Below are 13,209 nucleotides of genomic sequence, written 5' to 3'. Positions count from 1 at the left end.
TCCCTCCCCCCTCTTTTAAAAAAAATACACCTCAGGCCATCAAAGCCATGTCATGGGCAACTCGTGGGCACAGAGTGAGCTGCTCAGTAGCAGGATCAACAGTCAGAGATCAATCAGGGCCAGGCCAGGTCAAAATAACCAAGTCAGAGTCCATTACCAAATTGAGAGCAACCAACAAGAATTGGGATTGCACCAGAGCAGGATCTTTCACCAGGGCAGCAATGGTCTTAAGCCGAAGACAGTAAACCAGGATCAGGGTCAGCAGTCTGGGATGAGGACAAGTTGCAGTGAGGCAGGATCCAAGGCAAAAGCCCACTAGAGGTCTGTATTCCTCAGCAAGCTCCTAGAAATGTCTTCATGGTTTATATGGGGAGTCGTGGATGGCTATCGCTTATGCCCTTTAGGGTGGGACTTCCTGCAGGCCTCAGCCTCTCAGTATGTCTTGGTGGCAACCCTGCCTGGACCCCTAGGGGTGATGAGGAAGCAGTGCCCCCCTTATACCCTGGTTCTGGGCCCATGGGTTCTTACACAGGCTCCCTTTAGTTACAAAGTTGTTGCCTGCATTCACCATGAATTTTTGTAGCGAGTCAGTCTGAAAGCCAGCTGGCCTAGTAGTCAGGCCGTAGCTCCACAGTTCTGTTCAGTCTCTCTGGTCTGGAGGTCCAAGGGGTGGGGGAGCATTGCCGGGTTGTATACAGCAAGCTTCAGCCCCTCCTGTGTGTTTCCTATTTTCCTCTTGGGGCTCTGACACAACAGGGTGGGGGGAATGCTTTACTAGGTCCCAACCCAGGGCCCTAAAGGGGTGCTATAGTGTCCAAAGCACCCTCTGGTCTACCCCAAGTTATACTCCCCCTGGGTCTCTTCCTACCAGGCTGGAGCTCCTCCTTTTGGGGCATGGTCACAGTCTTAGTAGTAGCAGTTTAGTCTGCCCGGGGATGCAACTTCCTGCTCTTCAGGGCCTCTTGTGGATTCCCGCCATCAAAGGGAATGCAAATTGCCGTTTATGGAGTGGTCTTACCAGGGCCCTGATCACTCTGCCCACAGCTCCGGGCCTCAGCTTCACTTCCTAGGGCAGCCTGTATCTCCCTGGGTCTGCCAGTGCCATTTTAAATTGTCCCTCCACCTGGAGCCTGGATCACACCTGCTGAGGTGCAGAGCTTCCCTAAACCAGTATTGCTCTGTGCCTTGGTCTGGTATAGTGTGGGATTGGTAAACTCCATCACTCTCACACACACACAATTTTTTTTTAAAGTCAGTCTGTCTTTCATCATCTGTAGCATGTTGGTTTTTTTTATTCTGTAGGGAAGACAATGTGCTTGGTACTATACAGTTAGCAAAATTCATTGTTACCTTGACATTGCTTCTACCCTCATTCATGTTTTTTTCATTTAATTATCAATGCCATTATCTTTTCTTTGGGTGTAGATGTGACAATTGTGCAAGTATCAAACCTTATCCAATTCAACACTCTGCTGTTTTTCAAAGCTCTCCATTGACTCTTCATCCACTGACTCACCTCTTTGAGCTTAAATCTGCTTGTACAGTACATCTCTGCCAACTCTCTTTGCTCCCTCAGGGTGAAATCTTGGGCCCTGCGAAATAAATAGCAAAACTCACATTGACTTCAATGGAGCCAAAGTTTCACCCTCAATCTTGGCCTCTTTTCTTTAGTTTTATTTGCATTCCTCCACATTTCTCAAGTAGTAGCCCAGAGAGATAATATACTGCATGAGTGCAGGAGGCTATTCACACTTCCATTGCTCTCTCTTTTTTACAAAATAGAATCCTCCTTTAGTGAAGCAGAGCCAGACAGTAGAATATAGTGTCCAGGGACCTTGTGCACCAGCAGTTCCATTAATAGAGGTAGGAAATTAGGCTTCTTCTGCTTGGCATGTGAGCAGCCTGAGGGTGCCCCTTGAGCCATCAGCACTGTTTATGTAACAGCATCAGCACTGCTTGCATAGCAGTTACAGCTGCAAAAGATGCCAAAGCAATAGCTTTTCTGCAGGGAGAGCAGATGCTATGGGCATGCATCTCTTTCTTTCTGAACTTGTCTATTAGAGTATCTCCCTCCCACTCAATGCGGATTTTACAGGTTTGGAAAACAGAGTGAGCATCCTACATGGTGAGTTTCTGTGTTTCCCATTGCACATGTTTAAGATACTCACTGTGCTAGATCAGTACTTGAGAAGAAAGTGTTTAAAGTTGAATTGCAGCCCTAGGCAAAATGAGTTTGCTGGTTTCTGCTCTTTTCCTACTGAAGATTATATGTCAGTCACAACTAGTTTAATCCAACAGAAGGAGGCTAGTTAGTGTGGGTCATGTGGTTAGTATGGATCCTGGGGAGGAAAAGGCTAGCACAGCTCTCTGAGTGTTCTAGAGACATCAGAATTTAATCTTCAGTACAGCAAAAGTTCTTTTCTTAAAATAAAGCTTAATTTTATATCAACAATTCGTCATTGAAGAATTATTACCGTTCTGTTCCAAATTTTACATTTGCCTATAAATTCCTTGAACAAAGATATAGTCTAAGTATTTAAAAGCAAGAAACAAAAGCATTAAGGAAGCAAAAACACACTAAGAATCTAATAATATGTCAAAGACATCTGTGAAAGGCTCAGTCTATAAAAGACATCAACCCTCAGAAGTTAGGTAACAGCTGAGTTAGAAACTGGAATTAAAGTGAGCTAAGTTAAGAGCTTCCTGTCTTCAATGTTCATTCTGCCAATGAGTTTCTTCCAACAGGAGTTTTGTTATGTGTATTGTCACTTAACGTTCACTTGATGGAACTGTATGGGTGACATTCGTTTGGCACTGGTTTGGGCTTGAATTCTCCTGCTTGGAGAAGATTCTCTCTCCATTCATATTGTTGAGTTAAACTCTTTTAATAAAGTCAGTTGCTATTTTTCTAATTAACCTCTAGATTATTAAATACATTTACTCCAAACATGACAAATTGAAAGCCCCAAATTCATTAGGCAGCAGAACTACCCTGAGAGAGACAGTAAAAAAGTTTAATTTCCTCTGTGTAATCTACCCATCTATCAGAAAACACCAGGCTTTCCAAGTAAAGCCTATCTCAGCACTTCAGGGGGGAGGGATAGCTCAGTGGTTTGAGCATTGGCCTGCTAAACCCAGGGATGTGAGTTCAGTCCTTGAGGAGGCCACTTAGCAGTCTGGGGCAAAAAGTGGTCCTGCTGCTAGTGAAGGCAGGAGTCTGGACACAAGATCCCTTCCAGTTCTAGGAGATTGGTATATCTCCTATTATTATATTATAGAGCTGTAAGATGCAATACAAATGAATAAAAAAGGAAGCCTTCAGGCAGACAATGAATCCACCTGTGGCAGAACAAACAGGGAACTACTACTCATTTTTGGGTGCACCTCTTCTGTTTCCAATCTCATGTGGCAATTCTCTGCCCCAGTGTTCCAAAAATTATGTTGATCACTGACGTGATCTGTCAGTAGGTTTCATTAGGTCTTTCCTGAGCAGGATCTTTCCTGACACTTTTCACCTGTGAGGAGACCGACATTTTTCCATTCACGACAGACTGAATTACATTGGTGCAACCTCATGGATTTTAGCAATAGTATGATGAGTTCGCTGTATAAAATGGAAAATATCAACCGAGAAGAAAATTTAGCCCCTTGATAGCCATGCCACTTCTCGTGAAATGGATCTGTGGCTTTGACTGAGTTCTGTCATTTACTATGTGAAAGTTTCACAGTTTGACACTTGACACTTTTCTATTTCTTTGCTAATAATATTCTTAATATTGCAGATCATGGAGTTACATCAGGGTGAATCAGGCCTATGTGCTAATTCATACCTTGAAAATATTTCCTGTTCTTAAAGGCCAGTTTTCACCATTTTGCGTTACTGAATTGGAATGATCCTTTTGTTGTTCATGCCAGGCTGTCTCCTTTACTCCTCTTCTCTCCTCCTTTAGAGCAGCTCTGTCCCACCTCACGGTGGAACAGATAGGTGCTCCTTGCCACAGTGATTAACTAATATGGGTGAATACTGGTTTTGTGTACATTACATGAGGTTATGTTGGGAGAATGGTTTTTGTTACTTCTACAGAAGTTGCCTTTATTTGGGACATAATCTGGTTTCATGGATTTAGTTTAGAATCCTTAAGATTCTCAGTGGTCAAGAGTGAGTGAATGCTTTATCAAAAACGCTTAATAGCCAGTGATGGGTCTCTGTCAAATTTCATTTTGGACATTTTGGGCTTGATCCAAATCCCTCTGAATCCACTGGACAGGCCTGTATCCCTCCATAGCTGTTCAGATACTCATGAAGGGCCTGATCCTGCACCCATTAACGTCAATGGCACAGGATCATGCCTTAATTAAAGGCACTTCTGAAAGTGTTCCTCAGTCCTCTGCTATGGCTGCCTAGCTATTGAGTGAAGTGGAAATGATCTTCCTAAAGTTCACCTGTTGTGCCCCCCACCACCCTACTGGAATGTATGCTACATAGTCACAGCCCAGGCGGCCCCTTACAAAAAGCAACTTTTGTAAATGTAACAAAAGAGCTATTCATCCAGCATGATCTTCCCAAGCAATTGGCACAAGCTCTCCTGCAGATTTATATTTAATTGTTCCACAAGGAGGGTAATCAGAGATGCATCCATGTAGGTGAGGGTGAGATCTGGGCCTAATAGTGTTACACAGATGTAGCAGAACAGAATTTGCCCCTGATTGTCCTTTGAAAATACTGAGAAATACAGTCAAATAATATTGAGAAATAATGTCCAGTGTTCATGTCTAACCACTGTATAAAAACAAGAAGAACTGATTAATCCAGGCCATTTGCTCCCTTAAAGGGAAGAAAACTGACTAGGGAATCCCCATTTTTACCTTTTTTACACAAATTTAGCATTAAAGTTTCTGTTTTTTGTAATCCCCATAGACCTCCTGTCAGAATAAAATATACATCTATTTCTTTTCTTTTTGATCTTAACATTTGTAAGTAATAAATAATTGATTGCCAAAGGAATTCTGGGAATATATTCAGCTTAAATTGAGTACTAAACTATTTGCAAATGTACTTAGGCAGCAGCCCAAAAGATACATCAAAAGAATGTCAATTGGCTATTGGGAAGTGAAGTGTCACCATATGTTAGAATTAGGAGGCATGAAATATAATAGAAGGATAATAGCTGTCAGATCTACTACCAGTAAAAATAGGAAAAGGTCTATTTCTATAGAGGGATATTAACTTTTATTCAAGCTAGACCACACTTTCAACCCAGCGATAGCACTCTGGATTGCATTAATTTATCTAGTTCTCTTTTAAACCCTGTTATAGTCCTAGCCTTCACAATCTCCTCAGGCAAGGAGTTCCACAGGTTGATTGTGCACTGTGTGAAGAACTTCCTTTTATTTGTTTTAAACCTGCTTCCCATTAATTTCATTTGGTGGCTCCTAGTTCTTATGGGAACAAGTAAATAACTTCTCCTTATTCACTTTCCCCAAACCACTCATGATTTTATATACCTCTATCATATCCCCACATAGTCTCCTCTTTTCCAAGGTGAAAAGTCCCAGCCTCTTTAATCTCTCCTCATATGGGACCCGTTCCAACCCCCTAATCATTTTAGTTGCCCTTCTCTGAACCTTTTCTAATGCCAGTACAGTATATCTTTTTTGAGATGAGGAGACCACATCTGTACGCAGTATTCAAGATGTGGGCGTACCATGGATTTATATAAGGGCAATAAACTATTCTCCATCTTATTCTCTATCCCTTTTTTAATGGTTTCTAACATCCAAACCAATTTTTTATTTGTGCTGTCAATTTGCAAAAATGTGTTGAGATTTTGACTTTTCATCTGCTTTAGGCTGGTAAAGCTTGGATGGTGTGATAGAATGTACAGACCCCACACTGGTACCGAAGGGGTTAAAGAACAATATTGGGTTGATAGCTCCACCCCTCCAGACCTGCAGTGCATGCTCCAACTGGAGAGAAAACTTAAAAGGGAGCAGCTCAGCTCAGAAGATGGGGCTCGGGAGGAAGGCAGACCTACCCTGAGGGCTCCTGAACAAAGGTGCCAAAGAAGTCTTCCTGTGCGAGCAACAGAACTATATGCTGATCCCAATTGGGGCTGAAGGTTTAGTTGTGTTTTCTTTTTCTTTTGTTACCTTTTATTGGACTTGAAGCCATGGGGAGAGAGAGATGGTAGGAACTGACCCAGGGAACGTAACTCGGAGGGCACCCCAAGGTACCAGCCACTGTTAACCCTTACAGAGCCCCGACTCAGAGCCTGCTGGGGTGAAGCTAAGCCCATCCTTGGCTGAGGAACTGGACTGAAAGGGCCTCCCGCTGAGAGACGATACTGAGTGCATTATCCAGTAGACCACCTGGCCCTCCAAGGGCTCCATTACAGATGGGAAGATTGTTTCTTGCCCTACTTTAGCAAAGAGATGGTGTAGCTCTCCAAGAATTCTATTAAGGTAGAGCAGCACAAAACAGCCTTCTTAGGGATTGTCTATGCTTGAAAAGCTACAGCAGCACTGCTGCAGTGCTTCTATGTAGACCCTACCTACGCCAATGGAAGGGGTTCTCTTGTCAGTCTAGGTAATCACCTACCAAGAGGTGGTAGCTAGCTCAATGGAATAATTCTATTCTTGAACTAGCACTGTCTACACTGGGGCTTAGGTCGGCTTAACGACATCACCCTTGAGAGATGTAGCTGAGTCAACCTAACTTTTTAGTGTAGACCAGGCTTTATGATCTGACTCTATGTTTGCATATCCTGTAGTGAAACAAAAATCAATTTAGCCTGGTTAATCTTTTAAAGTTCACCTAACAATAATAAAGAGTTATTTGTGCTAGAAAAGACACTAGTTCTACTGGAAGAAAGGTATTAATAAATCTGACATGCCCATTCAATAGTTACAATCCGTAGCCTGAGCCTGCTCCTACTCTGATCATTGTTGAGAATTTTACTATTATTTCACTGGGGGGCAGTTTCATCCCCACAATGTATGAAGGAAATGCAGGAGGTATGTGGGCAAACTCATCCTTGATGTAAGTCCATTGAAGTCAATGGAGTTGCATCAGAAATGAGATTGGCAGAATACATCAGCCTGTACTAAAACATTTGATACATTCCTTAACAAAGTCTTGGATATGAGTACTACCTCTGATATGTCAAACAAGGACCCTCCACCACAGTAAATAGCATCATGGAATGGGCCATAATACCGCTGAGAGAACCTGCTTCAATACACACACGCACAAAAATCCCTCTGATGTCACACTCCTTGTTGTCACCTACCCATCTTGCATTGGAATTCATATGGAGTATCATTAAACAATTACAATCCATACTCGAAGGGGACCACATTGTGAAATAAATCTTTCCTGAACTTCCTCTTCTGCCCTTTAAACAACCCCCAACCTTGCCATGCTCATCATCAGAAGCAAGCTCCCCGCAGACCAGGACCCAGCAACTCAAAGCAGCACCAGACCTTGCCATAACAAAAGATGCAAATGCTGCAGACATATCTCTACTGCTATGATGATCAACATCCTCCACAACACATCTTTCAAGATCCATGGGTCCTACATATGCCTATTACAACATGTGATCCAGCTCATCTAGCGTACTAAATGCCCTAATAACAACTATGTGGGTGAAAAGAGACAATCACTATGCTCTCAGATGAACTCACACAGAAAAATGATAAAAGACAAAAACACCATATCACCTGTGTGTGAACATTTTTGACAAGACAATCATTTCATATCTGATCACCCAGTCCTTGTCCTCACAGGAAATCAGCACAACACCTTCAAAAGCTGAGCCTGGGAGCTTAAATTCATAACTTTGTTAGGCACTAAAAATCATGGACTCAGTAAAGACACTGGATTTATGGCTCATTACCATGGCTTTGTCTACACTGGTAATTGAATGATAAAACTTTTGTCTTTCAGAGGTGTTAAAAAAACACCCTCCTGAAAGACAAGTTTTGCGGACGACAAGTGCCGGTGTGAGCAGCACTTTAGGAGAGCTCTCCTGCTGACAAAGCTAACCCAGCTCATTGGGGGTGGAAGTTTTTTGTAGGCAGGAGGGCCGACAAACAGTGGCTACACTGCACGACTTTTAGTGGCACAGCTGTAGCGACACAGCCATGTCGCTATAAGCTGTGTAGTGTAGACATAGCCTTAAATATATAACCCACTAACCCTCCTTTGTCCTACAACTGCAGAGGTGTTAACTGCCCACTTCACCTTGAATTGTCTCTTACAACATGTTAACTCCTTATGCTAAAACAATCTATTCCACATTGTATTTAGCTGTGGCACCCTGCGTACCTGAAGAAGAGCTCTGTTTAAGCTTGAAGACTTGTCTCTTTCACCAATAGAAGTTGGTCCAGTAAAATATATTAATTACCTCACCCACCTTGTCTCTCTAATATCCTTGGATCAACCTGGCTACAACAACACTGCATACAACTGAAGTCAGTGGAAGTTTTGCTTAATTAAGGACTACAGAATTTAGCTCTGAGTTATTTAGCTCCTACAAAAATAGGAGCTATTTAAAAAAAAATTATCCACAAAGGAGTTTTAAGTTTTAAATGTAGCACAAAACTCAAGCTTTATAATCTGGAGGATTTTTCTTCTTATTATTTATTTACAGGAGTGGCTACAAAGTGCTAAAATGCTTTCCAGACTTTCCAGAAGGATTGGTCCCTGCTCTGACGAGCTCATACTCTAAGGACAAACAGACAAGGGGACAGAGGAACACAAACAGGGCAGCTTGATTTCATTGTAAGTCGTGCCGCATATGTCTTTAAAAAGGCTGTAAAACTGGATGAAATGGTAACAATTTTGAATCAGTAAACATTGACAGTGTTCCTTTAAGGTAAATTTTTGTTGATTATTTATCTGAATCTTCAGTATTTTCTTCTCTCTCTCTCTCTCTCGGCAGCATGTAGTACTGAAGATGAACCGTAGGATTTCATATTGCACAATCTAAGTCATTCAGCCAACAATTTGATCTAAGCCATTGATTTCAAGAATTCACTCTTGGGTGTATGTGCCTTGGCCTTTGCAAAATCGATGTGCCCCTTGCTGTGACAACCCCTCCATTATTTGATGACATGCCTCTCTTCTTTGTATACTGAGGTTTGCATGCTGCACTCTGCATGTGGGTGTTCTTCAAGGCAGGTGGCTGCTACATTCTCCCCTCTTCATAAGCATTATTTTACTTCATTCCTGCGGTAGGATGCACTTTCCCACTGGCATGTTGGACTGTCGATGGCATCAGTGGCTTGGCCCAGAAAGCCCTTGCAGGGTGATTATTATAACACTGCCTTCACAGTAACAACCACATGGTGACCGCAGTACAAAAAATAGATTTCTTTGATTTTTTCCGCATAGGTTATCCAATCCCTTCCAGTTAAACAAACAGGTGAATCAGGCCTAGCCTGCATTGAGAAGATTGCTAATATTCCCCAGCTGCGAGTTTATAATATTTTTTTTTGTAGGGTGAAAGTAATGACAATGTAGATTCTAAATATATCTGAGTTGTTCTCAGGTTCTGTGATTGTGCTGTAGGCTGTGTGAAATCTGTATTCTATGACATGCCTGACTGCAATATTGCTTTAAGTGAGAATCTGTCTAATGCCCGGAGACAAAATCAGACACACACAAAGACCCAAAGGGAAATATACTGTAGTAGCAGGCTGGCAGTGTTTGCCTGAAACCCCTATTCTGTTAGCAGGAGATGAGCCTGCTGGAAAATGTTCAGTGTATTGCTTGCTCACCATTACAGGAGGTTACCCACTGTGACAAAGTGGGGGATTTTCTTAGTGTTTTGTGTGAATACTATGTGTGTCTCAGTTTCCCCTGTGTGCTGTGTATTTAACGAGGTGGTGGGACAGGGTGTTTGTTGTTGCAGAGGACCAGGTGTGACCTTGCTTACCACACTGGACCCCAGACAATGGCCTGGAAATTGGGTACTGTAGCAACTGGTGACCCGGAGGCCCAACCCATCTTGGGAGTCAGTCAGTTCTGGCCAGTGGGAGGACAAAGGGCTGAGGAGAGAGGACCCCAGCGATCTGACCAGCCAGTTCCAGCCAGTGGGGGAACAAAGGATGGAAGAGAGAGGGCCCAGGTAACCTTTTTGCCTGGGACCGAAGACAAAGGATGGGGGAGGGGCTTTTGGGAAGGTGATATAGGATGATCGGCTGAAAGGAGGGGGGTGCTGGACTGTGGACAAAGCGCAGCCTGAGTCACCTGGACTGGGACAGACCCAGATGGATAGTGCTGAGACTTTCTAGGCTCGGGGGCCCTGAGAACCTCCTGTGCTGCGTTCAGAAGTTCAATAAACCCTTCTGTTTTACGCTGGCTCAGAGTCACTGCAGTCTAGAGATCAGGATTGCATTGCTCCCTCTGGGTGTGGAGACCCCAGGGGTCCAGAGCGAGTTGGCATCTTCAATGGGCAAGTTTAGGCAGCTCCTCGCCTAGCATGCTGGCTTTGTGAATCCCATCCTAAGGTGCCTATTTCTCCCCATTCACTGTATAGGGATTCTAGTACCTGACTTGGGTGTTGTGGATGGTAGTGTTGTTCCTATGATTTTCTATGCACCTACAAGTTAGGTATTGTGATGCTGAATCCATTTTATGGATTTAGGCCTTAGCCTCTCTGTACCTCAATTGCCCTCTGTAAAATGGAGATAATGCTACTTTTTTAGCACACACGGGTGCTGTAAGGATAAATACGTTAAAGATCATGAGGCACTCAGATACTATGGTAATGGGGTCCTGTAAGGGTCCGGTGTGGGGGGCTCGGCCCTCTCAGGAGCAGCCGGGAGCCAGGCCGCCTCACTACATGGCCTAAATCAGTCGTTCAGTCTCTGAAGGTCCAAGCCCTAGGTCAGGGCGGGAAACAAACAATAGTCTAAGGGCTCAGATCCCCAGGCAGGGGCTGAGCAAAAGACACAGTCAGTGAAGCCCAAGCCCTCAGTCAGGGCAGGGCAACCACTAGTAGTACAAGGGGCTCAGACCCTCAGGCAGGGGCTGAGCAAAACAAACAGTGATTTAAGCCCAAGCCCTCAGTCAGGGCGGGGCAGTAACCAGCAGTTCTAGGCTCAGACCCTCAGGCAGGGGCTGAGCAAAATAAACCGTGATTTGAGCCCAAGCCCTTAGTCAGGGCGGGGAAGCCAACAGTAGTTCAAGGGGCTCAGGTCCTTGAAGCAGGAGCTGAGCAAACAGCAATAGTTCAGGGCTCAGGTCCTGGAAGCAGGAGCTGAGCAAACAGCAATAGTTCAGGGCTCAGGTCCTGGAAGCAGGAGCTGAGCAAACAGCAATAGTTCAGGGCTCAGGTCCTGGAGGCAGGAGCTGAGCAAACAGCAATAGTTCAGACTTCTGGGTCTGAGCGTTGGTGTGAGGGGGAGACTGCCACCCGTGAGTGGGGTGGCAGGGGGGACACAGGCCCACCCACTCCACTGTGTCCCAGCCCGGGGCCCTAACAGCGGCAGTTAGTCTGCTGCTGTGTCGGTGGGGTCCTGACCGCAACACACTGACATCGGCTCAAAGTCTGCTGTAGCCAGACTGGGGTCAGTTACCCCCGGGCTACTTTCCATTTCCCCCTCCACGGGTACCTGCTCAGTACTGGTGTCCGGCGCTGGGTCCCACACCATGGGCTCCTCGCCGTGCTGAGAGCCGGCTAGCTCGGGCTGCTCCTCAGGACTCCGGTCGGGGTTACGCTCAGGCAGCTCCTCGGGGTACCGGGCTCGGGGAAGGCTCGGCCAGTCCACCTCGGGGTACTGGGCTCGGGGAAGGCTCGGCCAGCCTTCTTCAGGGTGGCGGGCTCGGTCCAGTAGGAGCTTGGTCAGGAGCGTCTGTCCTCTCTGGCCGCCGGGCTGCAACTGAGCGCTGGAACGGGGCTTTTATACTTCCTGTCCCGCCCCTTGACTTCCGGGGGGGCGGGGGCAGGTGGCAGTGGCTCCGCCCACTTTGGCAGCTGTTCTGCCTCCTCCCTCTCTGGAGCGGCCGGGAGCCAGGCCGCCTCACTACAGGTCCATATAAGTACCAAAGATAGATAGACATTTGTTATTTATTTTGATATTAAATTCAATTTATTTTATGTTGCTCCCATTTTTCCCATTTTCAATATGGGCCAATATTTGTATGGACAAAACATAACTACATTCAGATGTTGTCAAGGGGAAGGTGGGGATGAATGGAGCGATTCACACCTCCTTTAGAGTTATTGTTTAGGCTCTCTGCAGATTCAGGAAGAAAACACTGTTTTCAAAGTTTTCTTACACTTGTTGCCAAGGTTTCCTTCACAAACATGAGGGATTAGATTGTGGAGCACTATTTATCAGCAAGAGGTTAATTTTGTGGCAATTTCTATGGGTGCAGAATCATGGAGTACACTGCGCCCTGAGTATATGGTACAAAATTGCTTGCTCCGTTCTTTTATTTCTGTAATGCAGCAATGTCAGATGCATTTGAAATTTGCATAGCTGTTAAAACATTTCTGCGTTACACAGCTAAGAGGTGGAAAGGTGAGCATGGGAGGCATATTCATAGCTTTCTGCTGGACTGGCCCAGGTTACATGAGGAATTGCCTCTCTACATGACCATAAATGTTGATGACAGCTATCCTCAGCTAGAACAAGGAGAGTGCCACTTACAAGAATGAGACTCATGAGTGCAAGGGCCAGAGCTTCCGTGGCGGATGGTTCTCAACTGTGGAACTAACTCCTAGATCACATTAGACTGACTTTAGTTCTCATGGTGTTCAGGGCAACATTTACAGGGGCAGCTCTTTAGCTGGTGTGAGCTGAAGTCAATGGGCCTATGATAATTTATACCAGCTGATGCTCAGCCCCAAAATTCACTGTTTTGACTTAGCTTTCCCATAATAAACCAAAAGCAAAGAAATAAAGCCTGTGTAGTAGGAGGGAATGCAAGCAACTTAAGATATAAGCCGTGTCAGTCCCCCTCCCATTTTTTTAAAAATTGTAGTGTGTTCAGCTACCATGGTGATGAGTGTGATATAAATAGAACATAGATTAGCTAGAACTACTCAAACACATTGCTGGATTCTACATTAACAGTAACCACTCAGGAAAGAGAACTAAGAAGTCATTGTGGACAGCTCAAGGAAAACATCTGCGAAATGTGCAAGCAGTGGTCAGAAAAACAAACAAAAATGTTAGACTGTACAGTGAATGGGA

This window comes from Mauremys mutica, chromosome 2 (assembly GCF_020497125.1).
Source record: "Mauremys mutica isolate MM-2020 ecotype Southern chromosome 2, ASM2049712v1, whole genome shotgun sequence".
NCBI classification, from domain to species: domain Eukaryota; kingdom Metazoa; phylum Chordata; order Testudines; family Geoemydidae; genus Mauremys; species Mauremys mutica.
This window is presented reverse-complemented; position numbering follows the sequence as displayed.